General features: G+C 41.1%; 1 pseudogene; it reads left to right on the forward strand.

Annotated features, from left to right (window-relative positions):
- The first annotated feature begins 258 nt into the window (after positions 1 to 258).
- Positions 259 to 11,756, forward strand: LOC132366774 (uncharacterized; annotated as a pseudogene).
- Positions 11,757 to 14,518: the final 2,762 nt, after the last annotated feature.

Consider the following 14,518-nt stretch of genomic DNA (forward strand, 5'->3'; position numbering starts at 1 on the left):
CAATGTCTGTGTCACTTTTCTGGGAGCAGGACTTTCTGAGCATCAAGGAGCCGGTGCTCGGAGCCTCCTGGAAAAGTGCTAAGTGCATTAACTCTCTGTCAATCACATCTGTAACACGCAGGGCAAATTACTACTATTTGGCTCCAGACATTCCATTGAAACTTATTTGTGTGGTGTTCGGATCTGTGTACCGTATATAACTAATGATGATTGTTTATGGAAAGGTGCCTGTCCAATTATTTTTGAAGAAACACAAGAATGCAGAATGACTGGAAGCATCAGGTTTTTGCCAGAGAATGCCTCAGGTAAGAGGAGAATGGCTAGAGGCTATAAGGAATCACAAGAGACAAGTCAGAGTCATAAATTGGGAAACTGACATATCTCATCTAATATACTTGCTAACTAGGCCTTTAAACACCTTGACATTTAACTAAGTTTGTGGAAAAGTTATGGGTTTTTGTCCTTGTCTATGGGCTCTAACTCATTAATCCGGTGAATTAAGGTGTTGATCATTGTTCCCAATATTAGCAGATGACTGTTTAGAGAGGCAGGTATGCGTCTGGCGGCTGAGCGGCTGTTTACCCAGCCCGTGCCTCTTTCAAAGTCAAGTCAGTCAGAAGTGATACTTCAAGTTATTTACCCTTTTGGTACTTCAGGGCTTGAAATGGCATGAAAGGAACCTTTCATTTGGCAGAGGTATTTAAATAAAGCTTTCGAAAGGCTGATGTGTTTGGAAGATGGTGGGCTCTTTACTGAAATAAACAAGTTTCTGGGGATTTTCAGAAAGTAGGGAAAGGAATGCCAACTTTCCAGTGAATGTCGTCTACTTCAATACCTGATTTTGATCAAATTTATATTATTTAAGGGCATAGCGATGGCTCATGGCAAGATAATCTTTGGCTTTATATGTTAATGTTCCTGAGGTAGGTTTTGTTTTTCCATAATGTTAGACTCCGGAAACATTAAGAAACAAGACAAAATACAGATCATTTATAATCAGAAAGCAGCAGAGTTTCCCAAAAAGGCAGAAAGAGAAGTGATGCTCACAAAGCACGTAGTAAAATACTTGAGCTTTTTATACAGTATTTTATTAAATATATGTTAAAAGGAACTTCATTAAACTGAAATGTTTCAACAGAGGTGTTGGCATTTGCCTTCATGAAACAGTGTCACCAAAATCAAACCAAAACGCTACCCTACTTTTTTTTATATACAATTGCAAAGCTCAAGTTTTTAATATGTTTATATAAGGTGGATGATTAAGACATCTAGAGACACTTTAGAAAATGTTGAGATAAGACTACCTACAATAGGGACTTCCCCGGTGGTCCAGTGGTTAAAAATCTGCCTCCTGATGCAGGGGACACGGGTTCAATCCCTGGTCAGGGAACTAAGATCCCACATGCCCGAGGGACGACTAAGCCCGTGTGCCACAACTACAAAGCCCCCGCGCTCTGGAGCCCCTGCGCCACAGCTAGAGAGAAGTCCGCACGCCGCAACTAAGACCCGACACAGCCAAAACTCAATCAATCAATCAATCAATATTAAAATAGCACCAAGTTTAAAAAAAAAAAAAAGACTACCTAACAATTAACGTGTGAAAATTATTACTTAGAAACCCTAAGAAACTATCTTAACTCTTTTTTCAAGTTATTAAAAATCATAAGTGTATGTTTCCTTTTCCACCATTTATCTATGAACTATGAGATTCATCTCTTTGAAAAAAATTTTTTTTAGAAGAAAGCAGTTTCTTTTTTTTTTTTTTTTTTTTTTTATCTATTTTTGGCTGTGTTGGGTCCCCGTCTCCGCGCGAGGGCCCCCTCCAGTTGCGGCAAGCGGGGGCCACCCTTCATCGCGCAGCGCGGTCCCCTCACCGCCGCGGCCTCTCCCGTTGCGGAGCACAGGCTGCAGATGCGCAGGCTCAGTAGTCGTGGCTCACGGGCCCAGCTGCTCCGCGGCATGCGGGATCCTCCCAGACCAGGGCTCGAACCCGTGTCCCCTGCATTGGCAGGCAGATTCTCAACCACTGCGCCACCAGGGAAGCCCTGAAATTTTTTAAATAAAGATAAAAAGGCTTTACTACTTGCTTCTAGAGTGATCACCGACAATTTGTAGCACTTATAAATGTTTTGTCCATATGAAAATAATTCAAAACATACACTTTAAGGGACATTATAAAATTATTTATACCAGTTTCTTTTTTTTTTTTGGTTAATTCTTGTCAACAATATATCAAGCCAATATTCATTTAGCATATTGTATGAACTTAGCATAGGATTAAATTCTTTGGAGAAAACATAAGTTTGACATGGTCCTTACCTTCAAAGGAGTTCTAATTTTATGTGGAAGACAAGTCCAACACATATAGAAATAAAAAGCATAGGGGAACAAAGTATGATGAAATGTAGTGATTAATAAAGACCTTTTGTAATACGTACTAAAACGCCATGTTTTGTGGTTTAACGAAAATAAAAAGAAGTGCTTATAGCAGTGCGGACAAGGAAGGTCTCTGTGGATCAAGGAGTCCAAAAAAGTCTTTATAGAGACCCCAAGGTTGAGGAGTAAGGGCTGTGTTGTCCATGAGTGATAAATCAGGGGTGGCATGTTTCGAAAATGTGGGGTGAGTCAACAGGAAGTAACTCAGAAATTAGCAAATGTCCTGATGTTGGTTTGTTGTGCTTTCGTGCATTGCCTATGGGGGGTAGGGCCTAGGGAAAGGCCTTGTGCGTAAGGACCAGGTTGTTCTTCATCCTGGGGTGGAAAATGAGAGCCCAAGGATTAGGTTTCAGATAATGGGGATAACTGTCCCCATGGCTGTCCATCTTTAGAACTGAAGAAGAAATTTGGAATCAGAGTACAAGACACATTTGTGAGGAAGTCTCATTGCCAACATGAGCTGGCCTCTGCAACATGTTGGAAGAAAGGAGTGGGAGATCAGTACATTGTAGGGGTTTCGGTCTCAGAAGGGGCCTCAGAGGGGCTTGGGCCCAAGGACTCTGAAAGCAATCATACCTAGTAACCAAGTTTAAATCTTCTGTGTATTATTCCATCTGTTCCCCAAAGCCTTCATGAGTCTCGCTAAAACATTACAGGTCAACCTTCCCTACCACAGAAGGGAAATATGGGAAGCATCTGAGCCTACACTTGAGACAAAGCTGTGCCAGGGAGAATAGAATCTGCTGCCTGAGTGAAACAAATCTCAGGGCAGGAAAAGGAGACCTGCAAAAAGCCCAGGGGTGGCCCAAATCCACACCAACATGGCATAGAGAGCCAGGTTTGGGGGTGGGAAGAATTTCCTAGGGTTCCAAGAAATTCATGGAAGGGAAACTGGTAAAGATGCTGGACATCTGATAGTGACCAGAAGTATAGACCCAGATGATTGTGACCTGGGTATTAATGGGAGATGTAGCCTGCTGATGTATGGAGTTTCTGGGTTACATGGGATTGCTGTGAGGTTGAAATGAGGTAACCAAGGAAAAATCTTAGCATAACATCTAGCTTTTAATAGGCTCACAATTAATATCTGTTGTTGCTGATGTTATTGTGATTGACTATGGAATACCATGTTAGGGGATTATGTTAGGGCACTGGAACAGGTCATATAAGATGTGCTCCTTAAGCAAGTTCTGTAGATACCCACACTCTTACACACGAAAACACCAAATGGCACCACTGTGTGCACAGCCAGACCAAGGTGTGACTAGAAGGCCATTTTCCACTTGTCACTTTTCCAACTATGGAGAAGATGGTAGGTACCCAGAAGTATAATTTTCTAAAAATGACAAATCATGAATAATTCAACAGAACTGTTTCAGAAGGTCCTGAGTCTGTGGGAGCAGGTGCAAGCCTCCATTGGTGAGTGCATTGAGACAGTGGTAGTTCTGTGGGAGCTTGTCTATTTTCCTTTCATGAGACCACCAGAGCCCCCCTGGAGCAGGTGGGTGGTCTAATAAACTCTACCATAATTGGGTGTCTTTATTCTTCTGTAGGGTTTCTTCAGCTCAAAGAGAGAAGTAGCCATTTGACAAAAACACAGGCCCCAGTGACACATGTATTCTGTGTCTAAAGACATCTCCCTACAAGATAAACAATTGTCCTGGATCCCTGGCACGATGATGGTGAGAGGGCTGGAGATTGGCAAGTGACGTGGGCAGTACTGGCAACAGAAATCTGATACAAAGCAGAAGATAGAGTTGACGTAAGGGGTTGAATGGATGTCTGGCTAGTAGAAACCAAGACACGGGAGGAAGCATGAGCCCCAGATGAGACACAGCACTGGCTTCTCAACTTTTTACACACACGAACTAGTTTTTCCAGCAGGGAACAGCAGGTGGCAGTGTTCCCAAATATCAGGGTGGCCTCACATCAGGTGGGGATCTGAACTAGCTGGGCTATAATATATGAAGCAGTCTTATAATACTAACAACTAGCATTTATCAAGAAATATTTATGTACAGGCTCTGTTTAAAGTTCTTAAATGAATTAACTCACAACTGTATTTAATAGGTAATATTATCCCAAGCACACTTCAGCCTCAGGGCCTTTGCACCTGCATGTTTCTATGAAAGGAACAGCAGTTACATATGTGGTTTATTTTTCACTACAATCAGACCTCTGGTCAGATGTCATCTTCTAAGAGAAGACTGTTCTGATGACTCCCTCTCTCTAGTCTCTCACCATGATTTATTTTTCTGCATAGCACTTATCTTTTTGACAGTATATATTTATCTGTGTGTTGTCTATTTACAAGGAAGAATCTGAGTTACAGAGAGTTCAAGCAAATTGCTCAAGGTCTCAGATTCACACATGGAGAATCAGGCTTGGAATCCAGGCAGGGTGGCTCCAAGACCCCATCTCTTGACCTCTAATCTGTATTGCTCCATGAGTACTTTGTTGTAGCATCACCTCAGTCCTGGGAGAGAAGCAGATACACTGCAAGCAGGACAGCAGCATGCAAACACTACTCTCCATAAACAAGGACTAGAAAGTGTGGACACCGACATCTGGCCTCCCTGGTTCTTGTAGGCAGCATTTGAGAAAAATGATTGCCTTTTCAGTATAAAAAAAGTCAGTTTCACATTAACTTCTCAAACACTTTTTGCTGAGTTTCTAGCAAATCAAAAGCATCATCCTCTATTTAAAAAAAAAAATTTAATATGAGGAATATGTCTTCATAGGACAGGATAATATAGGGGTGGGTATTTGACAGATAAGTTTTTCTCTTTGAAAGTGTTACATAGGAAACAGTGAAAAAACCCATTTTGGCTTGGTGGGTTCGCCTCAGCCATAAATTACTTCAGCATCTGGCATAGTAGGCTCTGAATAAATAATTGTTGAATTAATGAAAGAACGTAGTGACCCATGAAGAGTAGAGCATAATGACACCCCACAGCTCAGGGAATGGGGCGTCACTACCATCCTTTCCATAACCTGTTATTGGCCTTGGTGGGGAGAGAGGCAGAGTTAGCTTAGGTAACTGCCATTATGGAGAGTGGGCTCTGATAAACTTAGGGAAAAAGAAAAGTAAAGTGAGTATTTCTGTTTTTATATCCCAAGAGCTCAAAATATTTCACAGATTCTACTCTACTTTTTAAAAAATGAAGGATGATGCTTTTGATTTGCTAGAAACTCAGCAAAAAATGTTTGAAAAGTTAATGTGAAACTGACTTTTTTTATACTGAAAAGGTGATCATTTTTGCTCAGATGTTGCCTACAAGTCTATCAATCCAGTCTAGAGCTACTAATGTGTGTCTTTCCATAAAGACTACTATCCCAATCCCACTCAAAGTACCTGTCAGGTTTACAGGCCAGTTTCCCTGAAGCTTTTTAAAAAATATTGTTCTCTGTGTGTTGTTGCCATTTTGAATCTCTTATTGTAACTCCTCTGAGTGAATCAAAACTCTCTATCAAGTGTTGATTCTCCATCAATTATATGTCCAAATGGCTTCACACTCAAAGGACAGGGTCTTTCAAATAAAGGAAGAGAGTGTTAATCACTCACACTGGTGATGACTATTAATAGGCTTACACGTATTTATTGGGCACCTACTTAGACTTACAGGTAAGAACATATATTAATGAACACAACTTGAAGTTGCTGTGGTGACAGTTAGTCATTCCAGGTTATTTGTCTCAGAAAATTTAACTAACAATTGTCAGGCATTTGAATCAAGAGAATATATGGAGGCCAAAGCTGGAAATTAATTGATTAATTAATAATTTCATAATTTAAAAAGTAGAGGCCAGGAAGCAATTGAGAGCTCCAACTTTGACTCACTTAGAAATCACTCAGAAGTGCCCACAGGCCATCTGGTAAACCAAGGAAGCTAGATCAAGGTTGACCTCACTGACACGTGCCACCAGCAAGTGTGTTTTAGGTATTCCACAAAGGGTGACATATACTTAGTCATTTAATGAAGCATGTTAATATTGATAATGACAAATATATGGGAATTCTTCCCCCAGCACCTTCCAGCTAGTATACTTCTCAAGTGCACTAAATAAAATCCAGTGGTTTGAAAGAGTGTATTTATTTTTAATACATTTTTATTAAGGATATTACATGGGTTAGACTCCATGTTTTGTAATATAACAAAGTTTACATTGTACCATATGTGTCTTCTGTCCCCATGAAGTTATTGCAGTAAGTTACTCTCTCTTGATTGAATGCCCCAGTATGAGTTAAAGACAAATCCTGTTGAAGTCACACCACAGTCTAATACACTAATCTGATGAACCTTTATTATCCCCATTTACCACTGAAAAAAGCATGTCATAAACAGGCTAAACAGCTTTCCAAAAGTGTTAGTATTGGCGAAACCCAGCATAAAATCCATTTATCTTTACTTCCAAACCCTGAGTATTGACTCCAATGCTAATGTACATCCTAATACCAGAACTAAACATTTTTTATTTTGCCCTTGGGCAGAAGTCATGGTTCCTGAAGTCTTTTTGATTGACCAAGAAAATCACTCTGGGATCACGAAGCCTACATTTCTTCAGGATACCAACTAACCAACCAAGAATAAAATGTCTCTCCACAATATCCTTTGAATGAACTTGGCCACATCTCAGACTGGTAATAATGAAGCAGAATTGTTTGACAAGCAAAGAACATGATTACAGGAAGGAGAAAACAACCGAGGAACACATTAGTGACAACTAAAAATTTTTCTTTTCATTTTATGATAATGGGAAACACTATCTAGATCCCTGCTGAGCAGAGTAAGTCTGGGAAAAGCAAAAGGGAGGATTATGAGGTTGTCTAAGACTAATGAAAATAGACGTCGTTGCTTCAGGCCAAGTTCTCTACTGTTAGATCTCTATAAAGAGCCACCTATACATCCCGAGGTGAGATGTCTTTCAATAACAAGGCCCCAGGCTGGCCCAGCCCTTGTTTTTTTTCAGCCTGTGTTTTAGGACCAAGAGAGGCTGTGAGATCCCTCCAGGGGCCCCTGTGGTGTGTCAAGTCCCACAGTCCCCCAGGGCTTGGCTTCTCCCTCCGCTCTGATGCTCTCTCCTAGCCAGACTGAGCTCCTCACACATCTGCCGGAAATGATCACTTCTTGAAGAGTTCGTTTCCCTCAGAAAGATCTGAGTCTCCTCTATTTCTTCTTAGTCTTCTAACTTACTGAATCCTTAAGAAAACACAATTATTTCCTGTCCCAGAAACATTCAGCCACAAGCAATTTGTTTTCTCCTCACTCTGTTTTTGTCCCGTTGTTTAATTTTTATGTATATATTGAATGCTATGCCTGCGCTCAGTCCTTTATGATCATTACACAATCTGATTTTATGTTTACAACCTCACTAACTAGGTTTTATTATCCCCATTTAACAGATGAGAAATCTGAGGCCCCAAATAAGCAATACGTTTTGCCTAAAGTCACAGAGCTCAGATATAGCACATTGACCCAAGATCTCAGATTCCAAGTGCTATACTGTTACTCTCTGCATTCTATTACTTCCATCGTAGATGGCAGGCATGGACTTTTCTTTTTATTCATAATATTTATCACTGACATTATGTTACTCTTCCACTTACAGCCAGGTGAACTTGACACCACAAATACCTATTTATACTGCATCTGTAAAAATGGGAATCATGGGACTTCCCTGGTGGCACAGTGGTTAAGAATATGCCTGCCATTGCAGGGGGCATGGGTTCAGTCCCTGGTCTGGGAAGATCCTACATGCCGATGGGCAACTAAGCCCATGCACCACAACTACTGAGCCCGCATGCCACAACTACTGAAGCCCACGTGCCTAGAGCCCATGCTCCGCAACAAGAGAAGCCATGGCAATGAGAAGCCTGTGCACCACAACAAAGAGTAGCCCCCGCTCGCCACAACTAGAGAAAGCCCGCGTGCAGCAATGAAGACCCAATGCAGCCAAAAATAAATAAATAAATAAATTTTTAAAAATTAGGTTTAAAAAAAAATGGGAATCATTATACCACCTACCTTAGAAGAGAGTTGTGAGAATTAAGGGAGTTAATGTATGTAAAAGAATCAGGGGGCTTCCCTGGTGGCACAGTGGTTGAGAGTCTGCCTGCCAATGCAGGGAACACGGGTTCAAGCCCTGGTCTGGGAAGATCCCACATGCCGCGGAGCAACTAAGCCCGTGAGCCACAACTACTGAGCCTGCGCGTCTGGAGCCCGTGCTCCGCAACAAGAGAGGCCGCGATAGTGAGAGGCCCGCGCACCGCGATGAAGAGTGGCCCCCGCTTGCCACAACTAGAGAAAGCCCTCACACAGAAACGAAGACTCAACACAGCCATTAAAAAAAAAAAAGCTGGAGCGCAGCAACGAAGACCCAATGTAGCCATAAATAAATAAATAAATCCAGTAATTATATAAAAAAAAAAGAATCAGAACAGGGAATTCCCTGGCAGACTAATGGTTAGGACTCTGCGTTTTCACTGCCAAGGGCCCAGGTTCAGTCCCTGGTCAGGGAACTAAGATCCCGTAAGTCGTGTGGTGCAGACAAAAAAAAAAAAAGAATCAGACCAATACTTGGCCAATTGTATGCATCAGATAAGGGTTGATTATCATTATTAGTGGTATAGGAACAGTAGTGGTAGTAATGACAAGAGGAGTAATAGTTGTAGTCGCTCATTTATAGGTTTAGGGATTTATTATCTTTCTCCTTCACTACAACATAAGCTCCTTAAGGGTAGAAATTTCGTTTAGTTTACTATGTATTCTCCTTGTCAAGAATAGTACCGAGCACAAAGTAAAGGCTTAACAATTATTTGTTAAAGGCATGAATACATAAATGACTTCAAGCCTTCATATTCCTTTTTCTGTGACTTTCAGGATATGAGCAGTGAAAATTCACAGTGGGTGAATATAGTCTCCATTGTCAAAGCTGTACCTACCTGATCTGGCACCCCCATATGCCCAGAGACAAAGTGGGAACCACTTGTGTTCTTTGCCCTTCCTTATGCTGATGGCCTTCTTTCCTGGTATCTTCTTCCCAGGGACCCTGAGCACAGCCGAGTCATTCTTCATTCCCTTCATGCTCTCCTTTACTCTACATCCCATAAAAATGAAACTGTCCTTAATTTTATTGCCTAAAGCCTCCTCCCTGGTAGGTGAGACCTAATTACTCTTGTCAACTAACCTGCTGTTCAAACTTTTCTAACCTCCCTTGCAATTCTAAATTCTAAAAACTCTGATCTCATGCGACTGTGTGTTTGTTTCAGTTTGCTGTATGTGTGATGACATTAGTTTATCAAAAAATGTGCTAATAGTTACCCTCTATCTGGTAATAAAGAGGGTAAAGAAGAAGGTAAAGCCTTCATCCAAAGGAGGAGCTTTAGTGGTAGAACTTGGGCATCAAGGCTAACTTCTTGGGGAAAAAAAAGTTGCTGATGGAGCCTTGAAAAGTCCCTGGTCAACATCACTTGTTTTTGTTTCCCAGAAGTAGGGCTGGTGCTCTCCGGTTAATCCAATCAGCTTTTTCTCCTGACTGCATTAGAGACACAGGCTTCATTCCCAACTGGGTAAGTTTGGAATTTAACTTCTTTCTCTCCTCTGGAAAGTAGCAGAGATTCCTGAGAGAAACCATGAGTGAGGATAGAAAAGAAGAAAGAACAAAGAACAGAAGGAGAGGGCAAGAAATCAGTGCAGGGAGCAACAGTAGAAGAGAAGGGGCAGGCCAGGCCAAATGGAAATGAGAGAACAAAAGAGAGAGCTGCAAAGTAAAGAGGAAAAAAGGGAGGAAATGCAACGGAAAAGCTGAGAGCAGGAGAATGAGCACAGCAAGAAGGTGGTGAAATGCAGAGGATCCCACCAGACTGCCCAGCAGGGACGGGTGGACAAAGAGAAAGAGACAGGAGGAAAATGCATAAAGATGTGGAGGAGCCACTGTCAGTGACCTACGTAAGGAAGGCTTGGCGGTCTAAATAAAATACACGTTGTTCGTTTATAATTCGGATGGTTTAAGCTATTTATGATACATCTGGATGTTCCATTTAATCTTATTAAGTTACAGTTATAGTTTTATTCATTACACGAAACCAATTATTTTCCATGTATCGTGTATTGAGGGTCCCTAATCAAGGGGTAGAAAGTGATATCACTTCACTTAAAATCTATTATTATTCAGATGTGGATTAACCTTACATTGTTGGAAGCTTCCTGGTGATGTCCGGCTGTGCTGAGCACTGTTTGTGACAAAATAAGTATGGATGTACCATTTTACAGAAAGGGGAGCCATTATTACCCAGGAAATGCCATGGCTTAAATGCTTTGGCCTAATTAGCTGTGAAAAAGGACATAGCCCAGGTCGAGTTTGCAGAAAAGCCAGTTCACATATGTACAGGCTTCTCTCTCCAACCTCACCACCCCAGCCTCGTTCGACTCACCATCATCTCTCTCTGACTTGAAATGTTGTGAGAGTCTCTTAGCCCCTTTCTACCTTTGATCTCTCCAGTTACCCACAATACATCCAAAGTGAACCTTTAAAAATACTGTACCTCAGCCTGTATGTAAATTTTCAATGGTTTCCACTGCACAAGGGATAAACTTAAGCTCCCATAAGGACTTACACAATCTTGCCCCCGTGTATCCCATCTTCATGTTCAACTCCGCTCATCTTCCTTTTTCCCCTCAGATGTGCCACCCTCTTTTTCATCCCAGAGACTCCGTGTATGTTCTGTCCTAAGACTGGAGCACTCTTCCCCATTCTCCATCTGGCTAAGCACTCCTCATGCTTCCTGTCTCAGCATTACTACTGTTTACCTCAGAGAAGCTTTGCCTGACCGCCTCAGCCTAGGCCAGGTCATTCTATTACACGTGCTCCTGGCATATTTTGCTTCTATATACCAAGTCACATACTTTAATACTTATTTGTGTACTTATTTGTGCTGTCTGTGACCACCAGTTGGTTGTAAGTCTTATGAAAGCCAAGTCCGGGTGTATCTTGCCCATCATTCTTTCCCTAGTGTCTGCCATAGTTCCTATCACATGACAAGCACTAAATACACCGGGTGAAGGAGCAAGCGAGATCTGCATTTCCAACAACCCAGATTTGTTTCCGTCCCAAGGTGTCTGCCTCAGGTAGAGCACATACAATGCTTTCAATGCATTCATTTACTGAGAGGAGAGAGAGAATCCCTTCTGCATCCCCAGGTAGAAGTGTTCTGGATGGGCTCCAGATCGCAGCACCATGGTAGGGATGGAAGTAGCAAGCTTGCAAACCTTCTACGTGCAGAGCGGTGCCGGCCATTGTCCCCCATGAAAACAATGTGATGCTCAGTATTCAAAACCTTTTCAGCCGCTGTAAGCAGAAGAGTTGCGTTGCTTTTTAGTTAAGGTGGAATCTGGCTGAAGGGCAGAATGTAGTTGGAAAAAAGAGAAGCATTACTAGTACTTTGTATGAAATAAAGGAGACAATATCTTTGGTTCTCTACTTACTTGACACAACTTTCTTTGCAGCAAGTCTCTTATTATCCTCCCCTGATGTGCAATTGCACAGCTTCTTCACACTGGTCACCAGGCCCTCATGCTTTATTCTGAAACAACGACATCCAAAATCTGTGATTCTAACCTAAGTGTCCACCAACAGATGAATGGATAAAGAAGATGTGGTACATATATACAATGGAATATTACTCAGCCGTAAAGAAAGAATGAAATCATGCCATTTGCAGGAACATGGATGGTCCTAGAGATTATCACACTAAGTGAAGTAAGTCAGAGAAAGACAAATATCATATGATAGCACTTACATGTGGAATCTAAAAAAAAATGATACAAATGAACTTATTTACAAAACAGAAATAGACCCACAGACATAGAAAACAAACTTATGGTTATGAAAGGGGGAAGGGGGGAGGGATAAATTAGGAGTTTGGGATTAACAGATACAAACTACAATATATAAAATAGATAACCAACAAGGACCTACTGTATAGCACAGAGAACTCTACTCAATATCTTTTAATAACCTATAGGGAAAAGAATCTGAAAAAGGATACATATATATATGTATAACTGAATGACCTTGCTGTACACCTGAAACAAGTACAACATTGTAAATAGAGTATACTTCAATTTTTTAAAAAATCTGTGCCTCTCAGAGCGATGACTGGTTTCTAACATCCCAGGATCCTCAAGGACTTTTGACCAAATGTTGCCAGTTGGCTTGGGACAGTCTCCAGCAGGGCCAGATTCAATCTAATGCAGTTTCCAGCTGTGTTCCTATGTCCCCAAATATTCTTTTAAAATTACTGACATCAGTTGACCTATTATGCATGCTTGTCCCTTTCTGGTGTTGATGGGGACTAGGATAGACAGTGCACTGCTAACTCCAACATAGGTGACCAGATAAAACTGTTAGGATTTGGTGATTCTCTTCTGACAGCCAAACCTGCTTGTAGCTTTCAGAATTCATGCCCACTGATGGCATTAAACACTGAGGGCCTCTCATCACAAAAGGACACCATGTACACAATCATCTTTCCAATGGTTAGATCAGTCCATGTCAATGTCATGTTTAATATTTAAACCTACTCTGTCATTTGTATCTGTTTACTCAGTGGCCATCTGCAGAACCAATACGAATAAAAAACGGAGCTTGTGGGGCAAAAAATATATATTGAAAATCATTGAGGTGGACAGACTAGTGAGTCTACTCAAACACCTGTCTCTCCCCCTCCCACCATCTGTGCAATCACTTCACCTTCCAGCCTCACGACTCACCCCTGCAATTACCCTGTCAAGAGGCGAGTGCAGCTCAGGTGGATTTAATGTGAGTTTAATATGGTCTGTTGAGTTTAATGTTGATTTCCTTTAAGTAAGTGTTTCTCTTCTTGCTGAAAATCTATGTCTATGTGTCTTTGCTTAATTTGGATGATGAATCCATCTAAGGCAAGAGTCAGGTTCTGTGTTTTGTAAAGAGACTAGATCAAATAAGCAGAGGATAGGCGTCCAGAGCTGTAAGTGGAAACAGCAGAATGATGCATAATTCACAGGTTATAGTGAAGCTAAAATGGAAGGTTACCATTTTAATGCATTCTCAAGAATTCTTTCCCACAAATTCTCCATATGAATATAACAATCGCCTATATATAGCTATAAAGGAGAGGGAAGGAGCTGATATGTAATCCAGATCTACTACATATCGTTAGGTGTGATGCTATAGAGCGTATATTCATTTTCTCATCTAAGAAAATAATTCTTCAAGGTGGGTATTTTAAGGCAAGGGACCCAAGAGGCTGAGAGTTGAAGTATCTTGGGATACAAGCCTAAGTCTATTTGTTTCAAAGGTATGTGTTCTTTCCTCTAAGTGGTCTTATCATTTACCTGGTGATAGTACATCATCTGATTGATTCAACCCTCTAAGGGTCTCACCTCACCAAGTGTGATATATGATGCTATATCCCCTGTAGAAGGCAAAAAAGTGATTAGAAAAAACTGGAAATTGTCCTCCCAACTACCTAGACATGACATCATTAGAGCTCAAAGCAATTGGTTAGCCATAACTGCTCTCTTTCCATCCATTCAATTTTTTCACCAAAAACATATTATTTTGATTGCCAACTATCTGCCAGGCACTGGGATAGACATTTGGGATAGAGTGATAAGCCAGATGGAAATGTCCTACAGAGGACAGCATAGCACAGATTGGCCTCTGGACTCTGAAGTGGTATATGATTCCATGTGGCCTGCCTCAGAGTATGAGAAACGAAGTACACATAGCTACTGCTTCTTTGAAATAATTTATGAAATTTAAAGAAGGCAGCAGGATCAGTAATGTTTTCTATTTAGTCAGGCTTAAAATATTTATTTTATCAGATAGACTTCAACCATGATATTTCATAAATATGAGACAAGTCATTAAAGGAAAAGTTTGTGGTTGATTTTCTGAATTCGTCAACGTGCTTACCCATTGGGTACTTTTATATTTCGCAGAGGTATTGAGGAAAGGCAACACTGGCCTTCAATTACAACGTACAGCATCTCAGTACTGAACCACGAAATTCCTATTTAAATAGTAAGGTACTTAGAAT

This window comes from Balaenoptera ricei, chromosome 5 (assembly GCF_028023285.1).
Source record: "Balaenoptera ricei isolate mBalRic1 chromosome 5, mBalRic1.hap2, whole genome shotgun sequence".
Taxonomy (NCBI): Eukaryota; Metazoa; Chordata; class Mammalia; order Artiodactyla; family Balaenopteridae; genus Balaenoptera; species Balaenoptera ricei.